Source organism: Dipteris shenzhenensis, chromosome 11 (assembly GCF_047967505.1).
Source record: "Dipteris shenzhenensis isolate YYH24624 ecotype China chromosome 11, Dip_SZ_1.0, whole genome shotgun sequence".
Lineage (NCBI taxonomy): Eukaryota > Viridiplantae > Streptophyta > Polypodiopsida > Gleicheniales > Dipteridaceae > Dipteris > Dipteris shenzhenensis.
In genome coordinates, this window is record NC_141606.1 from 17,906,965 (window position 1) to 17,926,257 (window position 19,293).

General features: G+C 38.6%; 1 pseudogene; it reads right to left on the minus strand.

Moving 5' to 3' along the window:
* Positions 1–7,480: 7,480 nt before the first annotated feature.
* LOC147896702 (putative inactive receptor kinase At3g08680) lies at positions 7,481–9,695 on the minus strand (annotated as a pseudogene).
* Positions 9,696–19,293: the final 9,598 nt, after the last annotated feature.

Sequence of the window (19,293 nt, forward strand, 5' to 3'; positions counted from 1 at the left end):
TACCGATAATCGTGATTCGTTAGCGTAATTATGATTATGTTAGATTGTTGACATGACTTCTTTGTTGCTTTGATAGTTCATCCTCTGAATTACAATAAAAGGGTGCTTACAAGAAGATGTTAGAAATGCTATATTCAAGATCAGTGGTATTGTGAGGTATGCTTACTATCAAATCACATTGATTGCATTTTCTTCAATTTAAGCTGATTAATCTATAGACTGATTATGAAAATATCTTACATGGACATGTGAAATAGGTGGATATCTCAAAAAGAGATCTCCATATCGAGCATCGAGAAGGCTAGGGTGGAATCCATCGAAGCCGTATGCTTTCTTGAGAAGCACTTTCCCTCGACAATTATGACAACTCAAGTCCACTTGCTTGTGCACATAGTTGATGAGGTGGCTATTGCAGGTACCGTTCATAGTTGATGGATGTTTTTTCTCGAGCGGTTTATGAAAACTTTGAAGGGATTTGTAAGACAAAGAGCAAGACCAGAAGCAAGCATGGCAGAGGGATGGCTTGTGCAAGAGTCACTAGTATATATCACGGAGTTTCTTGCATCCACAGATCTCGATATGCTGCAAGCTTGGCATAACAAAGATGATGATCACATCATTGGTGAGGTTCCCCAAGGAAAAGGGATTGAAAGAAAGATGAGTGAAGAGCAAATGGAGAAATTCAATAAGTTTTGTATCCTCAATAGCCCTGAGATGTAGATTCAGTTGATTGAGAGATATGAAGTGGCCAAAGCAGAAAGAATAAATGCAAGGATGAGATTCTGAGTAATGTATAGGTGATCGCAACCATATCCACAGGATCTCTCACATGTCACTTGATTGGCTACAACTAGCTCTACGTAAAGCCAAACACGATGGAGAGACAATAAAGGAGTGCGAGTGAGAGTTATCATCTGGATGTATGATGCATGTAAGTTTCTTACCTCTTGATGTAATTAAGTAATTATTTGTGGCAATATACGCTATAAAATAGATGCATCTTCATTGTTTTAATGATGCTCTTATACAATACAAAAAGTACAGTGCATTATGGTCATCTGGATGACATTTTCACGTGGAATGCATTGATTTAAAGAGAGTCACGTATGATTGTGAAGTCATGGCTAACTTCACACAAGATAGCCGAGCAAGTGCTTCGGATACCAATCTTCTCTCCTCACAGTTAGATTATTGTGGAACCATATGTGAAATCTATGAAGTTGATTTCAGATGATTTAGTATTTTCATTCTTGATGTAAAATGGTTTAGAACTCTTTACAATGCTCCCCATGCGACAGTGAGAAAAGATAGTAGCGGTTTTTTTGCAATAGACTCCACCAAACATTGGATTGATGAAAGTGATACTTTTGTTCTTCCCGAGCACTGTGAGCAGGTGCATACTAATGATTTAATTAATCAAAGATTTCATTTTTAAAGATCCATTGATACATGTACTTGAGCATAATTTCATATATATAATCGACAACATTTGGCACCCATCTTCAATATAGGTGGTTTTTCATCCGGATCATTCTAATCCAAGATAATGGTATGTGATACAAGTTGCATCACGAAGTCAGCAAATTTTTGAAGATAGAGATGTGGATACGGAGATGCCACTACCAATGCCGGATTCAATTGATCCCGATGAATCTAGCAAAGAAGATGAAGATCACAATATGAGCCAAGAGGAAGATGTGCATAATGACATCACACAGGAGGAAGATGGAGATCACGATATTGAGGAAGAAGACAACGATCATCAAGAATCACCACACTTTATTGAAGAAGATGATCAAATACTTTTAGGTGAACGTACGATGCTAGAGTATGATGATGATATAGGAGATCAACTCAGTATAGAGTTAGAGATAGACTTGTTTGGTGCCTTAGACTTGGCTCAAGATGAAATAGTTGATGTAAATGCTCTTCATTGATTTTTTTCATCTCAAACTTGGACATGAATATATGAGCTTCAAAGGCTTGATGTACATGCTCTCATACTTTTATTCTCTCAAAAGATCAAACATGTATGAAAATTTAAAGAAATTTGTCATTGGAAAAAACTAACTTTTAAGGCCTATATGAGTAAAAGACCTGTCTAGAAAACGTAGCTATAAAGTAGTATCTCACTGTCGCTATATAGCGACACTTAAAAGTTGCTATATAGCGACTTTTGTAATCGTCGCTATATAGTGACGTTTGCCTAAAGTCGCTATATAGCGACCCTTTACGAGATGTGCTTCCCATACCGATGATTAGCGCCCCGCATGCGCTAAATGTTGGTACTTAAATGTCGCAATAGGATCCTATGTAGTAGTGTTTGAAATAATAAAAATCTTGCAAACATTTCTTGGACTTTTGGACTTTCTCATGGTATTTGTAATACCTGATTTTGTATCGACTTGCTCCCATGTTAGTACTTAAATATTTTAAGTATCCCGGTGGTTGAAATCTGACGATTAACAATAACCAATCTAAAGGGCACTAGCACTGTGCAACAAATTTTAGGATAGCATGGTAGTAGTGTAGGGATAGCACAGTAGTAGTGTAGGATAAGTTATCGCCAGCATGGTGGTTGGTTGCACTAGGATATTAATAGCCACCAGCGCAATGGTTTGCTTCTATTATTACAAGATAAATGGATTTGTAAGATGTGTGGATTCCTTATGGAAAACCAATGTGGTGGTTGTTGGGATATATGAAAAGCAAGCATGAGATGGAATCGGACGGTTAACAAAATGGTAAACAATCTAAAGGGCATTGATTTAATATAGCAATATGCAATAAATTTTAGGATAGCACGGCAGTAGTGTAGGGATAGCACGGTAGTAGTGCAAGATATGTTATCACTAGTGTGGTGGTTGGTTTGCACTAGGATATTAACAACCACTAGTGCGGTGGTTTGCTTCTATTATTACAAGATGAATGGATTTGTAGGATGTGTGGATTCGTTATGGGAAACTAGCATAGTGGTTATTGGGATATTCTAAAAATAAGCTTGGGGTTTATCGTTTGGGATTTACATAAAACAATTTAATAAACCAGCAAGGTGGTTATTTGGGATATACTAAAAAGGAGCTGTCTCAAATACATTAAATTCCATTTTGTAGGACAAGCATGGGGTTTATCGTTTGGGATTTACAAAAATAAGCATGGGGTTTATCGTTTGGGATTTACATAAAATAATTTAATAAAACCAGCAAGGTGGTTATTTGGGATATACTAAAAAGGAGCTGTCTCAAATACAAATTCCATTTTGTAGGACAAGTGGACATATTGTTTCCTTGCAATGAGACTACATACATTTTCTTAGTACTATCTGAGTTGCCTTGTCCATTGCTCCAAGACACCCCAAGATGTGCTCATGCATGTATAAATCCAATTTGAAGACACTCTTGCCCTTCTTTCATTGTGGCATAGGTTGCATCTAGAACTTAAGAGCTCTTACTAGATGAGAGTACACACATGTTTGTAGACTCTTATGTAGTAGTTCATAATTGCGGCCTCTCTTGGATGCTTTTTGTACCAAAAAGCTCTGACTACTACATCCCACTTCTCATAGGTTGTTCCCCAATTATCCTTAAATGTTTCCTCAACCCCCCTGGATCTGCGACAACTGCAAAGTTATCCCCCTTTTCTAGACAATCATTGAGGTCATCGAAACTCTCCCCAAACTATGGTGAGTCATTTGTCTCTCCATTGTTTTTCACTCCATCTAAACGTAGAGTCAAAACTTAAACTCGCTCCCATGTCTTCATAGTTGCAATGTTCTCACAATCATCATGATCCCCTATGATGCACACACTGCAGAAACAAGAAAGTTTTCTCATTTTAATTAGTTGGTTGTTTGAAAAGCCCCATATGTTGTGCAGACCATGATATCCTTTAATTTTCTTGCAATCGTTACTTTCACTTCATGGAACACTCTGCATACTACAGTATTATTAAGGCTTTGTTTACTGTATGTTTGAATGTGCAACTGTGGAGAGGTTGGCAATAAGCCATGTTATAGCAGTAGGTTTGATAAAAAATTAAGTACACGTGCATCACAATGGAATTTATGCATGCCTAATGAACTTTTTATGCATAGGTCTTCAAACACGTGGGTACCATGCTCATAGGATTGGTGGTGATCGGAGGCATCACACTCAAAATATCTAAAGAAATTGTTTATGAAGTTCATACTCTATACCTCCCATGATTGACCATCTTGCACATGTCAAAGGGATCATTGGTCCTAAACCACCTTCTTTGAAGGCAAGTTATTCACGCAAGGCTTGGATAGACAATGGAGAGAATCATCCACCTAGTATGAAGAGGCCTTCAATTTGTCATGAGCTACCTTATTAGGGTCAGATATAGGTCAATCATCTCTTGGATACCATGCGTACCTTCAAGAATGTGGGGGCTTCTATTTGGGCACATTTGGTAATTGGTGACAAAGACACATGGGGAGCATGAGAACACTTAAGCGAGTTGGATAGGATGTTTGACTATGGCCCAATCTTTTTCAAGAGAGAGGAGGCAATAGAAGTACATTGCCTTTTTATGGACACCGATAAGACATATGCATGAATGGAAGGATAATTTAGACATGCTTAGTCACCTTAAGTCCCATGACTGGCATGAGTTCTTATAGAACTGTTCTACATGTTTCAAATCAATATTTCAAATCAATACTAATGCTTGAATGCTCTTAGAATTTTAGTGCATGCATATAACTAACATTGTGATGTATTGCTATAGCTCATTTGTTTCTTAGATAGTTTATGCACCCAATTATGATGAAAGGATGCTTATCAGAAGATTTTACAAAAGCTATCTATAAGATTAGTGGCATTGTGAGGTATGCTTTCTATTCCATCACCTTATATTCTATTTAATTTTGAATGAGTAGCAAATTTTAAATCTTATATGGCCATGTTAAATAGATGGATATCTAAAAAAGAGATCTCATTATCAAGCTTATAGAAGGCTAGGGTGGACTCCATCAAAGCTATACGTGCTTACTTGGGAAGCACTTTCCCTCAAGCATTATGACAACTCAGGTGCACTTTCTTGTGCACACATTAGAGGAGATTGCCATTGTAGGTATTGTTTATAGTCATTGGATGTCTTTCCTTGAACAGTTTGTAAAAACTTTGATTTGTAACAAAAAAGAAAAGACATGACAGAAGCATGGTAAAGGGCTAGCTTGTGCAAGAGTCCTTGGTAGAGATCACTGACTTTCTTGCATTCATGGATCCTAATATGCCACATGCTTTGCACATGAAGGATGATGATCATCTCATTGCTAAGGTTGCTCACATGAAAAGTGGATTCACAGGCACGTCGAAAAGGATAAACCATAGAGCATCAGACCAAACATATACATTCTTTGAAGTACATGTATGAAACACTAAATCATACAAAGAGGGTTGGATTGCATCATGCTTCTAGTACAACTACTAATTTTATCACAAAGAAAAACTTTTTGTTAACTTCTTTTCTCTTACTTGCTCTTTAATGGATAATTTAGATTTAATTTAAGAACATGCTTGACTGTTACATTTGGAAATTCAATTAAGAGGACATTTCACATAGTCAAAATTTTAAAGCTTATGCATAGAAGATTTCTATTCAATCACTTATCTTAGAAATCATGATATTACACCTAATCAATCAATATTAAATATAATAATTATTTATCTTACGCTAGTGAATTTTTTTGAGTTATGATATCTAGAAAGCTTGATCTTACATTTTAAAATTCAATTTGACATTGCAAGTGTGCATTTCATAGCTTGTAAAATCAATTATCCTATTAGGAATGTTTTTCTTAAGTTGTACTTTTACCTATTGAAAAATATCACTTGACTATCAATTTGACGTTAGGCGTTGTACTTTTAGTTTACATTTTCATTAAAATACCATTTTTACATAGCACATTGTATTTTTATTCATTATAAATTTGACTATTTAGTTTTTAGTTTAAAAACTTCTAATATTTTTTGGATGTATAAAATAAATAAAATCTAAGTGTTTTATGGACTTTCGAAGCAAGATGATTGCCCTATGATATAAATATAAAAGCTTGTTATTTATGCTGAATATTGTTTTCAGATTTTCTTTAAAAATTCAAAAAGTGTTCTTATATTGAGAAAACCATGTTCTTGCTTATTTCTTAGATAAACAACTCATCCCCTATGTAGATAATTACAATTACTACATAAGAAAAATAAATAAATAAATAAAATAAATAAAATCTAAGTGTTTTATGGACTTTCTAAGCAAGATGATTGCCCTATGATATAAATATAGAAGCTTGTTATTTATGCTGAATATTTTTTTTAAATGCTTAGATTTTCTTTAAAAATTCAAAAAGCATTCTTATATTGAGAAAACCATGTTCTTGCTTATTTCTTAGATAAACAACTCATCCCCTATGTAGATAATTACAATTATTACATAAGAAAAGATACATTACTCCTAATTTGCTAGATAAAGACTTCACTTCCTATAGGGCTATATAGAAAATACGAATCCCTAATTGAGATCCACTTCATTCTCCATATAAAAACTCACATTTCCTTGATAGCACTATACGGGTAATCAAATTCTCCATACAAAACTCACATTTTGTAGATAGCACTATATCGGTAATCAAACTCCCTATATAAGAAAAGCAAAATCAACTTCTAACATTCTCCAAATACAATTCTCTAGATAAAGGGGACAAAATAGTTAGTTCTAATATCTAGGAGATATGCATGAATTTCCAAGTTCCTTGCACGCATATGTCTGCAGGGATTATTCCTGACACTAATCACACCTCCCTACGCACCAAGCCAAGCCCATCGTTTACTAGTTCTTATTGATGACCGTTAGACTAGGCATACTCACTTGTTAATATACAAAAGCCTCGTCTCTTAAAAAAATAATCCATTATAGAGCTCACGGAAGGTTCTACAGAATTGGGGATTTTGCTAAAAAGAGGCTAATGACGGACATGCATGAAAGGGGGATTCACATAAACGTAGGGTTTTGCAGATGGAGTAATGATATGATATGATTGTATTAAGATCCAGTTGAGACCCTACCGGGATCTGTGGGAGGCTGCAGATTGTATATGGAAGAAGCTCTGTGAGGAATGCAAGCTGGAAAGGATTGTTTAGAGACAGAAAGAAGGAAGATGAGTGATGAGGAGAGACGAACTCCTGCAAGCTACAATATGTGTGAATGTCCTGCATGGATGATCATGTAGCTTGGGATAAGATCATTTTGATCTGTGACAGTTCTTCGAGGATCTTATGGCTTGATTCCTTGATACAAAATGGTAGAGACCTATGAAAATGCATAATCAATGGAAGGCTGCAATGGATAATATGGACGGAAAAGTGGTGGAGTAGCTTGATTCCTTGAGTCGATATAAAAAGGCGAAAGAATTATGTAATATACAGATGGAAGCTGCAAACGATCTTTTATCGACTGAAAAAATTTACTGATCGGGAGAGAATCGAGAGGCGAAGTCCTGGAAGTTAGATCTGCGAGAGTCCATGGAGCGTCGGCGTCCCATATAAATCGCTCACGTTAAACACAGACTCTGGAATCGAATAGCTAGATGATGGATCCGTAGATGAATTTTCTGTTGCCTCCCTCACCTCTTCTATCATCTTCGCCACCTCCTTCATCGTTGGCCTTCTTTCTTCTTCGTAGGTAACACACCTCATCGCAACCTCTAGCACCTTCATCTTCTCCTTCATTTCTGATTCCTTCGACGCTGCCACTAGCTCCACATCGAACACCTCCCCTGTAAAACCCTTCTTCCTCACCACCGAACTCACCCACTTCTCTATATTGTCGATCACCCTGTCCCCCTCCCCTCTCCGCACCACCGCGTTGGGGGGCACCTTGCCCGTCAGCAGCTCCAATAGTATCACACCGTAGCTGTACACATCCGCCTTGGACGTCATCGGTTTCGTCATGCTGCACTCCGGTGCTTTGAAGCCTGCCATGCGTTTCACCGCCGTGATTCTCAGCAGCGGCACCATGCCGAAATCCGCAATACGAGGTGTCATCCCTTTGTCGATGAGGACGTTGGTGGATTTGAGGTTGCCATGGGGGATGCTTGGCGACTTGAGCTCCGTATGCAGGTATGCCATTCCTCGAACGACTCCCCGAGCGATCTTCAGGCGTGTATCCCAACTTAATGAAACGCGACCAGGGCCACGGTTTCCTTCATATATCGACCACACAATAGCAGGAGAAGCTTAAGATTTCCTTCATCGTTTAATTGGTAACTAAACATCGATAAATTTATCGACTAACAGAGTAGAATTTCTGCAAGGTTAATCTTAATTCATCACCAAGGAACCCACAACTAAACTGATGGTGGCAGCTTACCGTGAAGAAGCGAGAAGAGGCTGCCATAAGGGACGTATTCATTAACCAGGAACTTCTCGTCTTTTGCATAGTAGTACGCTAAGATGGGAGAAAGGTTCGGATGCTCCAGTTGACCCAACAAAAGCATCTGCCGGTCGAATTCCTTCTGCCCAGAGCAATAGAAGCTCTGCAATCTCTTTACTACGAATACAGGAGCACTATCTCCGCGCAGCAATGCTTTGTAAGCCGTTTCCTTTGCCAAGCATCTCTGCCGCAGCCTGGAGCAGCTGCTCTAACTCAAAAGGACCAGCTTGGCCTGGCCTACTGAACACCATCAACTTGTTTTTGTTGGGCTCTTTCACATCTTTGTGGAGATTATTTTGTACCGCCGTCTCGTCGATCATACTCATCTCGATCGCCAGCAGTGCCTTGCCCGCGGCTTTACCTTTCCTATGTTTATAGCAAATTACTATAAGTGAGGAGAACATCAGCAATAACATGTCCCCAACCACGATCAGAAGCATCTTGAGCCGCTTGGAAATTGATCTGCGGTTGCTAGTTCTGGGGCATTCGGCCATAGGGTAACCGCATAAGCCAGAATTTTTCACGAAGACATCGATTTTGAAATGTCCTAGGGTGCCTGGGATCTTACCACTCAACTTATTGTATGAGACATTGAAGTTGACGAGACTGAATTTTTTATTTAAAGCGGGAATGCTGCCATGAAGCTGATTCTGTTCCAGACGGAGGCTTGTGAGCTGATTGACGTCAGAAGCGAGAGAGTCGGGGATTTCACCCGTGAGCATGTTGTCGGCAAGATCAAGATCGTTAAAGCGTAGGGTTTGGTGGAAAATGGCTGGAATCGAGCCACTAAAACTGTTGTGGCTAAGCCAAATGCATCGCAAGAAAGAGCCTTGGAATGCAGGAATAGGACCAGACAAAAGATTGCCTTTTAAACTGATCTTACTGAGCCGATAGAGCGTACTGAGAGTGTCGTTAGGGATGGGCCCTGCGAGCTGACTGCGTTCGAGAATAACTTTCCAAACTCTACCGTCGTAGCAATGTACTCCATCCCAATTCGCAGCACAGGGATCGTGTCCAGTCCAGTTCTTAGGGAGCAACCCTTTTGGATCGCTAATACTATTCAAAAATCCTAGAAGAGCTTGGCGGTCCGTAGTGATATCGTCGGCCATCGTAAGGTTGATGCTGAAGCGGAAGGCAAAGATAGAACAAATGAACGCAGCGAAGAAGGGTCGATGCTGGATGGCAATTCCTCGATGCGGCTGGGTGGATCTAAAGCTTCCTGCTGCAGAAGAGATATTGCAGGCCATGGGTGGTGAAGTCTGCCGTGAAGATGAGGATAGAAGAAAGCTTTCTAGGGAAGAATTGCACTGTTTACAGCTATGCGATGTCCAGGCGATTGGATGAGATGGTAGGAGGTGGGGAGGATGAAGGAATGAGATGAGGAAAGTGGGGAGGGATAGGAGGATGGAACGAAGGCGATGAGGGAGAAGAGGAGGCCGGCGTATGGTGGAGAGTAGTAAATATTGAAGCTTCATGTGGTGTATATTGTATATAGCAAAGTTTGTAATTTGCATGCATGGCGTTCTTCATGCAAACAAGCACCAACATAAGACTTCATTGGCTTCTTCACTCTCTCTTGTTGCTTTGTTAGCTCTCATAAATTCCCCCTTACAGGTCGCCCCTCGGAGCGAGAAGTGTAAACCGGTGGAATCGGCGAGGTCAAAGCCATGCTCTTTTTTGAACATATTCATACACCTACCAATGGCCTCTCCTCATGACCTTACAATCCATCATCTTTTCAACCGCCATCACCCTCGGCCTAAATACCCCCCTCTGCTTCTGTCACCAACACAACCTCACGGCTGCTCTTGATATCCGGGAAGGTGCATGGCATGGCAACCTCCTGGCTACCGTCGATCACCAACATGTCTCCCAATGCACCTTCCCTATCACCTTAGAGGTAGTGTTATTGAGGGGGATTGAAACTCTTTTGTGAAGTCTATGTGTAACTTAAAAAAAAATAAATTGAGTTGCGTGTTCCAAATTGGCATTTATGGAGATTACCTATAATAGCTGAACTCCAATGGAAAAAACCCTTTGCTTTCTCTTTTGCATCCAAAAGTGCTTGCTTTACCACTACAATAGGAGGCAACACCCACTTACATGTGTGCACTCTTGTTAGCACTTTCTCCTTAGAGGGAGTGCTATAGTGGAGGGTTTAAACACCTTTTATGAATCTCCATGTGTAATTTAAAAAGAATTAAATTGTGTTTTTCAAATTTTCATTTATGGCTGTCATCCTACTTTTAATAGCCAAGCTCCATTTAAAAAATCATTTGTTGTCTCTTTTGCATCTAAAAGTACTTGCTTTAGTGTTATAGTAGGAGCCAATGCTCACCCTTGTTATTATAAGCATTAGTGGAGAAACCCATGCATTTGAGAGGATCTTCTTTTGTGTTTGTATCATTTGCATCTAGTCATGCAGTGAAAAAACCTATGAGAATTTTTATTTTATTTGTGGGAAAGTTGCATTCTTTGATCAAGCCTACTAGAGAACTAGAAAGAAAGAAAACTATCATAGTTTTTATTTTATTTCTTGGGAGAGTTGCATTCTTTGATGACAATATTAGGAAATGAGAAAGAATGTATGAGAGTTTTTAATTTTATTTTTGGGACGTTGATCTCACTACTAGAAACTCATAGAGAAATGGTAGAGAAAATGGCACCCAATTTGCATCTTTGCCATTATATATGAAATGACAACCATTTATTTTAGTGCAAATTTATTTTCCATTTCTTATCTGATGCTGATTTGTTCAACCCCCTAGTGGCTCCTCCATTAGTTTGATCAATTATACTTCCCATCTACTTATTCTAAAGGCTCTTAATATCAATAAAATGTGCTCAATAATACTTCTCATCTACCTATTCTAAAGGAGCTTAATATTAATAAGATACTCCATGTAGGCCATTATTTATCAATTGAAAAATTCAATTGATTTCATAAGTGAAAAAGTGGAGTAGCCTAATTAAGTTAAGGTAAAAGAGATAGGTTCAAAATTGCATGCAAAAGGGGGACTTGGACTCAAAAACTCTAATAGTGTGTCACAAGTTCTTACCACTAGGCTACATGAAGATATTGTAAAAGAAAAAGAGTAATATAAGGGTTGTAATTTTTGACCCTCATAAATAAGAGGGGAGGAGAGCTAAAATGGGACAGGGGTACTCTCCTCATAAATAGATGTACATTTCATCATTACCCTCCCCTTGCCTTTCCATCCCTCCCCTTGTACCTTTTTCACTTATTAATATTTTCTTTTTTTTCAACTGTAGGGACCTATTGGTGGCAACTAGTTCTTAAATTGCCTCTTTAGGGAGAAATGGCAATATGACATGGTAGTATTTTCTTTTCTACCATTTTGTAGGGATCTAGAGTAGAAGAAAAGTGGATAAGATTCTTAATGACCAAGTCTTACACAAAATGGTAGCAGAAGTTGCCATTTCTTGACTACCATTTCTTAGATAGAAATGGAAATACTCTAAAGGTTGACATGATTGAAATTCATGACCTAGTACCCGCTTATGCAAACTAAGATAAACGACTAGTATTATAACTACTGTCTCAATTATCTTACATTTGTGGGCATACATTATGAAATCAACTAAGAACTCCAATTGCCTTAATTTTAATTTAATGTTAAGGACTTTAAAAATAGCATCTTAAATCATTTAGTAATATTAAAGACTTAAGAGTATTTAATGTTGAAACTCTTGATGTATTCAAGAAATAGTGATTGATCATCACCAGCCCATAATTTTCATTCATATAAGAGCTCTAAAAGAGCTCCATATGATCAATTAGAAGGTGACATGGTAGCTAATATGAGGTCAAAGGACCTCACTATTATTGGATTCTAAATTCTCACAAGATTAAGATTCATGCAAAATCTTGTATGATCTTATCAAGGCATACAAAACACACAGAAAATCAAAAGTCCATGTGAGAATTCATAAGAGTATATAAGTTTATAGAAGATCTCAAGAAATCAATTGACTAAATACAAGTAGAGCTTAAATATCTTCTTGATGTGGTACAAAATTATATAGGTTTGCTTGAGATCATTATGGCTCTATTGAACTAGATCGCAAATGATATCCATTTGGCACCATCAAAATTCATAAGCACACGAAACTTACTTGGATACCTCTACAAAGTATTATATGCATTGGAGATACAAACATATGGTAGAAAGCCACTAATGCAAATTTTGACATTCATGCATGATGCATGCTTGACTATGCAAACAATACCCAAACAAGTCCCAAACCTCATAAAATTTTGTGAGATTATGGGTCTTACTCACATTATGGAATGCATAAAGCATTATACACACCCCGATATGGTAGAAGAACACACTGATGCACTTATGCATGATGCATGTCAAAAAAGCTAATGCATATGCCTACCCATGCAAAAAATATGTAACATTTTGAGCACATGAATGCTGCTTGGATTCATTCCTTTGCAAGTTCCATACCCATCAAACAAAAACACATATAATAAAGGACTACCTATGCATTTTTTTATTAGAATAAATTTCAAGAGGAGAACATAGGTGTGGTGTATAGGTCAATTAGCGAATCTTTCCCCTATAGAGTTTAACTTATGAAAGTGTAGGTGATTGGGTGAATCTTCCCCAAGTGAGAGTTACAAATATTAGCTATACCAATTTTAAGCCTCCAATGGGTTAAGTATACTTAAAGTTCATACACAGGTCTTTAATAAGCTACAATTTGAGAATTGTAGTCTTAGAGATGGCTCTAAATGACTGAATACTTGGAGGGATGAATTTGGACCTCATATGAGGAATTTATGGTAATTTTTGGGGGAATAAAATTGAAGCTCTATATATTAGCCCCCCCCCCCCCCCACACACACACACACTTGGAGAATCTTCTAGATTCATGATTACATGAATTTTTACCCCTAAAGTTTAGCTTGCTTTTTACACTTATGCATGATGCATGCTAAAAAACAAGGAAATACACATGACTAATGATGAAATTATATCCAACCCACATATAACTCTGCAATCACATGATTCTTACTCGAAATATTGCATCTTCAAAGTACTATACCATCAAATATACACACATATTATAGAAGTCCACTGGTACATATTTTGTATCCTTCTATATGATATATGGTAGAAAACACAAAAATATGCATGTCAGCCATGGAAATGATATTTAACCCACATAACATGAAGATTATTCAAATTAATGCCTCTAAAAGGTATCTTGTCCATCAAACATGGATGAAAACAATACGTAGAGTCTATGTACTAATGGCAATAATGTAGTACTATACTAATAGTATGTTTCAAGCCTCCACAAGGTATCATGTCCATTAAACATGTATGAAAGCATGCGAAAGTCTTGTGCTATTAGCAGGAATGTAGTACTATAGTAACAGTATGCTTTAGGCTCAAGGAGTTCACCTTATAGGATGTTAGTGTAAAACATCGGGTGTTTTATTTAAACTGTAGGGAAATTTGATTAGGATAACAATAATAAGAGGGAGATTTTTATTCAACTTTTTGAAAAAAATCATTAGATTATAAGACAAAAGGGGAAGCTTTAATGGAAGTAAAGTTTTAGTTGAGAGGTTTTTTTAATACCCCTTAAATACATGTGATACATAGGTTTTCTTAATAGTGCACCCCTCGAGGTTTCAAGCTTTATTCAAACTAATGTATGCATAAAATCTCATGAAAAAATGTAAGTCAAAAAACAAAATCAATCTTTCCTTTCAAATGGTGAGCTAGATAGAGAAGGGTTTTAAAGGTTTTCATGCAATGCGTTCAAGATTTCCTTTTGGTATCCTAAAGAACTTAGAAGTGAAAGTACCGTTTTCAAATTTTGATTGTGCTGAGAATCTAATAGGCACTTTCTTTGCTAGACAACCATCACGAGAACATGTCGGCCTTGAAGATAATACAAGATAAAGAATAAGTAGACAGGAGAGTGTGTGACACTCTATGTTGCCCCCCCCTCTCTCTCTCATTGCACGTGCTCATTTGGTAGCTTGCTAAATTAAAAATTTCTTTGAATCATTCCACTTTGGATAGAATCAAGTGTGCTAGTGGTTGCCAGTGTCATTTCTGTGCCAGTTTAGCATGTCTCAGACGATTCGCAACTGGGCACTTCTTAAGGACTTTCTATGGCAAGATGATTCCTCTAATATCTTCAAGATGAAATCATGCAAGGTCATTGTTTGCTTGGGTGTAGCCCTCAGGGGGGTCACTATGTATAAATCCTCTATATCACATGCGTTCAAAGCCTATTTCTAAAATACCTTATCTGTAAAATTTTCATTAATAAAATGTGCTCCTTTTCTATACATACTTGTAAAATTTTTTCAGAACTATTTTAAATAGTCCCTTATGTATATTTATTTCTGTAAATTTTAGAAATAAAAAATATCCTTCTGTTGAACTCACGTGATATAGTTACATATGATGAGTGACCCCGCTGAGGTGTAGCCATTTTTGGTAAGGTTCAGGGAATTTTCTGTATATAAGTATGTTGCATGACCCATAACCTATACATTGCTTAACGAAATTCGGCAAACTTTGTCTTCACGTTGTAGTAATACACATTCCAAACTTGAACATGAGACCAAAAAATTATGAAATAAGAATTTGGAACAAGATTGTTAAAGCATTACAAGTGCTATGCTATACATTAAGCATGCATCCTGAAGACTATAAGGTATATTAATTTATTCAAAAACATCAAAATTTTGTTCTCTAGATACATGCAACCAAGTAATCATTCAACAGTACACTAGGTGAGCTTCTCCTCAACCCAAGGATACACTTAATTGAGAACATAAGGCATAGATTAATGGGCATTCAATGTTGTGCTAAAGTGATGCACACCCATTTGAAGGCACACTCCATAACTTTTTTTTGATTTGTTGAAAACCAAAACGGGTTGAAAATTTGGAATCCAAAGTAGTGGGACTACTGCATGGTGGTCTTAAAATGTTGAAAGTTATTGGTATTGGTATCTAGATTCACCCTAAAATGGAAGAAGTTGAAAATATGCAATTTGTGCTTGTGCAAAGATCTTTTAATAAATCCAACACTATTTACAATTTTGAATTATTTCTTTTTCCATGCACTTGCTTGCTATATGGCTCATTAGCATGCCAAAGGTCATTGCATTTCATAATATAGGGCAACAAACTAGCTAGCATGCCCTTTGGCCTATTTGTGTTTTAAAGCATTTTAGGCCACATTGCACTTGTTTGGGATATCCAATTCTGCTGATGTGTATCACTGAAAATTTGGCTACTCTCTCAAATTTTTACTTTTCACACCTCTCGCCAATCGAATCTTAGAATATTAAGTACTTGCAATGTGCCCATGTCCTGAAAACATCCTACAACCCGCACGCACCTCAACATGACCTTGTGCAGACTTTGGCTTGATAGCATCTTCTTTCGGTTAAGTTGCCTTCTATTCTTTGCTTGCCTTACAAGCTAGCTTCTTTGGGTCTATTCTGGACTGATTGTGGCCATGGCATCAATGGCAACATGCAGATTGCCATGGCTTGCAAGAGAAGCAAAAAGATGCTGTGAGACATAAAAGCTGAAAAGCTTGGTCAAGACACAAGCAGAAAATTAGGGGTCAAGGAAAGCAATGGCACGGTATCAAAACAGCAATGGAAGACACTTTTGCAACATTTGCAAAGGGAGAAACAACAAGAAGAAAGAGAAATCCTTGCAAAGTAGCATTAGGAAGGAGTTGTAGATGCACACATTTAACCATAATAATACACAACAACACAATGCATCCATGGACATGCGTACAGGCACATTTCTTGAATTAAAAAATAAAGTGATCGGTGTGTCTATTAGCACGTCTATAGACCCACATCTATAGGTGCATGTATATAACTTATAGATGCACCTATAAATGCACTATTAGACGCTTTGTAGAAATTAAAAAAAAAAACAAAAAGACACGCTCTAATAGACATGCTTATAGACGCTCTGCAAAATTTAAAAAAAAACAAATTTCTGTGTGGTTGAACAGAATGCTGTGTATGTTGTATGGTTCGAGGAATCCCATTTCTACAGTGTTCAATTCAATTCTTATAGCCAACCGCATTTTAATTTGCACGATTCCACGCACGTCTATAGTCGATGATTACAATTCCAAATAAAACATTACAAATCCAAAATGTTTAGTTCACAAGGCATTCATTGATAGAATATTGCGCAAGGAAATTCAACGCCAAAAAAACAGAGGAGTGTATATTAATTCATAGCCCAAAAATTGCTTGTATATACATATAGCACGAAGCCAAGCCACCTGTGGCTTCAAGTCAAAAAATAAGAGGAGTGTATATACAAGAGAGTCACGAAGCTAAGCTAATGGCTTTAAGTACAAAAAAGAGTAGCTAGCACTAATTCTAGCACTACTTCTATGACTAATCTAAGGCATTCCTTGCTCCCTTTTTCATCACCTTCTTCATCACCTTCTTTCTCTAAAGTATCCTCGCATTCTTCTTCCTGAATATCCCTAGGGGCTTGTAAACAAGGGACAACATGTATCAATGTATGAAAAATAAAATCTTTATTTACAACATTGACATTATTTAAGTACTTTTAAATACTTGCAAGGGAGCTCCAGTAGCTCGTATATACTACTACTCAGCAATCAATGTTGAGAGTTCACGCTCAACATCATGTGATCATGTGTGCATAGCACCATCACGTGATCATATGTGCATAGCACTAACCTTATAGAGTGCTATAAAGGAAAGGGTTAGATCCCCTAACCCTAACCCTAAAAGGGTTTGTATATATTCTATTTTTTCAACTAAATCTAGTGTACAGTTAGTCATTTGTGGAGTGCTCTCTAGCTGTGCCCTCTCTCCTCATCTCCACTCTTCTCCTCTCCCCTCTTCATATCTTATCATGGTATCAGAGCTCCCTTGCATTGAGATCCTTGCGGTAGAGATCGAGAGTGTGAGAGAGATTATGAGATTGAGAGTTCTCGAGTGTTCTTGTGAGAGTTCACTTCCATAGAGAATTTCCGTTCATTGGAAAGATTTCCATCCATTCAACTCCGCTACGAGAGTTCTTTGATTGAAAGTGAGAGAGAGTGATCTTCTTCAAGTGTATGTGAGAAAAATAGGTCTAGAGATTTCTGTTGTGAGAGGGAGACATGTTGAGAGACATGCTTCATTGAGAGAGCTAGCAATGCATGAGCAACCCTCCAACTCTTGCTACAACACCAAGCACGGCCTACTACAAGAAGGCAAGCAGCACTCGCAGTTCTCGTAGTTTGGAAAGCCAGACGGGTAGCTAGCTTCTTAACTACCTCAACGACTGTCTGCAAGGCCTCTACTCCGTGCTCTCGACTCGCAAAATGATGGCTCCCCAGCAAAGGCGGCTTCTCAGCATCAATGGCTCCATGGATGACCCCTCGACAATAGCTTCACGGGCGACCCTCTGACGATAGGCCGTCCTACCGTGCTCCTTTCTGCAACAGAGCTGTGGGCAGTCTCGAAGCAGCAACACTTTACCGGCTCACGACATCACCAACGACAGGCCTTCCGCTCCATAGTCAGCTCCATCAGTGTCTCGTCTGCATCGTCTCCTGATTGCAAAGGTAGCCCAGTGATCTATGCTCAACCACCGCAGACAGCTTGCTTCTCTACAGCCAGAGGGCTGGCTGTGCGCTACTAACCGGCCTCCCAAACGGGACTTCCAAAGGTCCTCCATAAGCTGTCTCTACAAGATGCTAAGGAGCCATCTACATCCGATTCAACGCCCTGCAATAAGTCTACGCCTCTCCAATGACCAAACCAGCAGAGAGCGCGACTTCTCCAAACCCACAAGCTCCTCAACGACTGACAGCCAACGCTCTTGCAAAACCAGCAGATGCCTAGTCTAGCAACTACGTCGCCAACGCAATGCCTTCATCCACACCTGCAACCAGCTGCAACACAACCTCTCTCCTCATCTCCACTCTTCTGCTCTCCCCTCTTCATATTTTGTCATGGTATCAGAGCTGTGGGCAGTCTCGAAGCAACAACACTTTACCGGCTCACGACATCACCAACGACAGGCCTTCCGCTCCATAGTCAGCTCCATCAGTGTCTCATCTGCATCGTCTCCTGATTGTAAAGGTAGCCCAGCGATCTATGCTCAACCACCGCAGACAGCTTGCTTCTCTACAGCCAGAGGGCTGGCTGTGCGCTACTAACCGGCCTCCCAAACGGGACTTCCAAAGGTCCTCCATAAGCTGCCTCTACAAGATGCTAAGGAGCCATCTACGTCCGATTCAACGCCCTGCAATAAGTCTACGCCTCTCCAATGACCAAACCAGCAGCAAGCGTGACTTCTCCAAAACCCACAAGCTCCTCAACGACTGACAGCCAACGCTCTTGCAAACAAGCAGATGCCTAGTCTAGCAACTACATTGCCAACGCAATGCCTTCATCCACGCCTGCAACCAGCTGCAACACAACCTCTCTAACAGCTCCAAGCAGATAGCCCACGAGTAAGTGACCTCCGAAAGAACGCTGCTCTAATGCAAACAGAATCTTTGAAGATTCTGTTGGAATCCCACAAAGATTTTGGTCTATCTCTTGCCAACACGTGGTAGATTTAAGGATAAGAAAAACCCCGCGTTAGCTGTTTCCCATATAGGGAAAGCCTCTCAAACTAGGTAAAATAGAGAAATTTCCTAGATAGAAGTATGCATTCTGGTATGTCTATCTAGGCAATCTCATTCTCTACATAAAATGCAACCTCTATCTAGGAAAAGAGGTGGTCATCTAGGAAATTAGACGAGTGTGGTAACTAGGAAATCTAATTCTGTA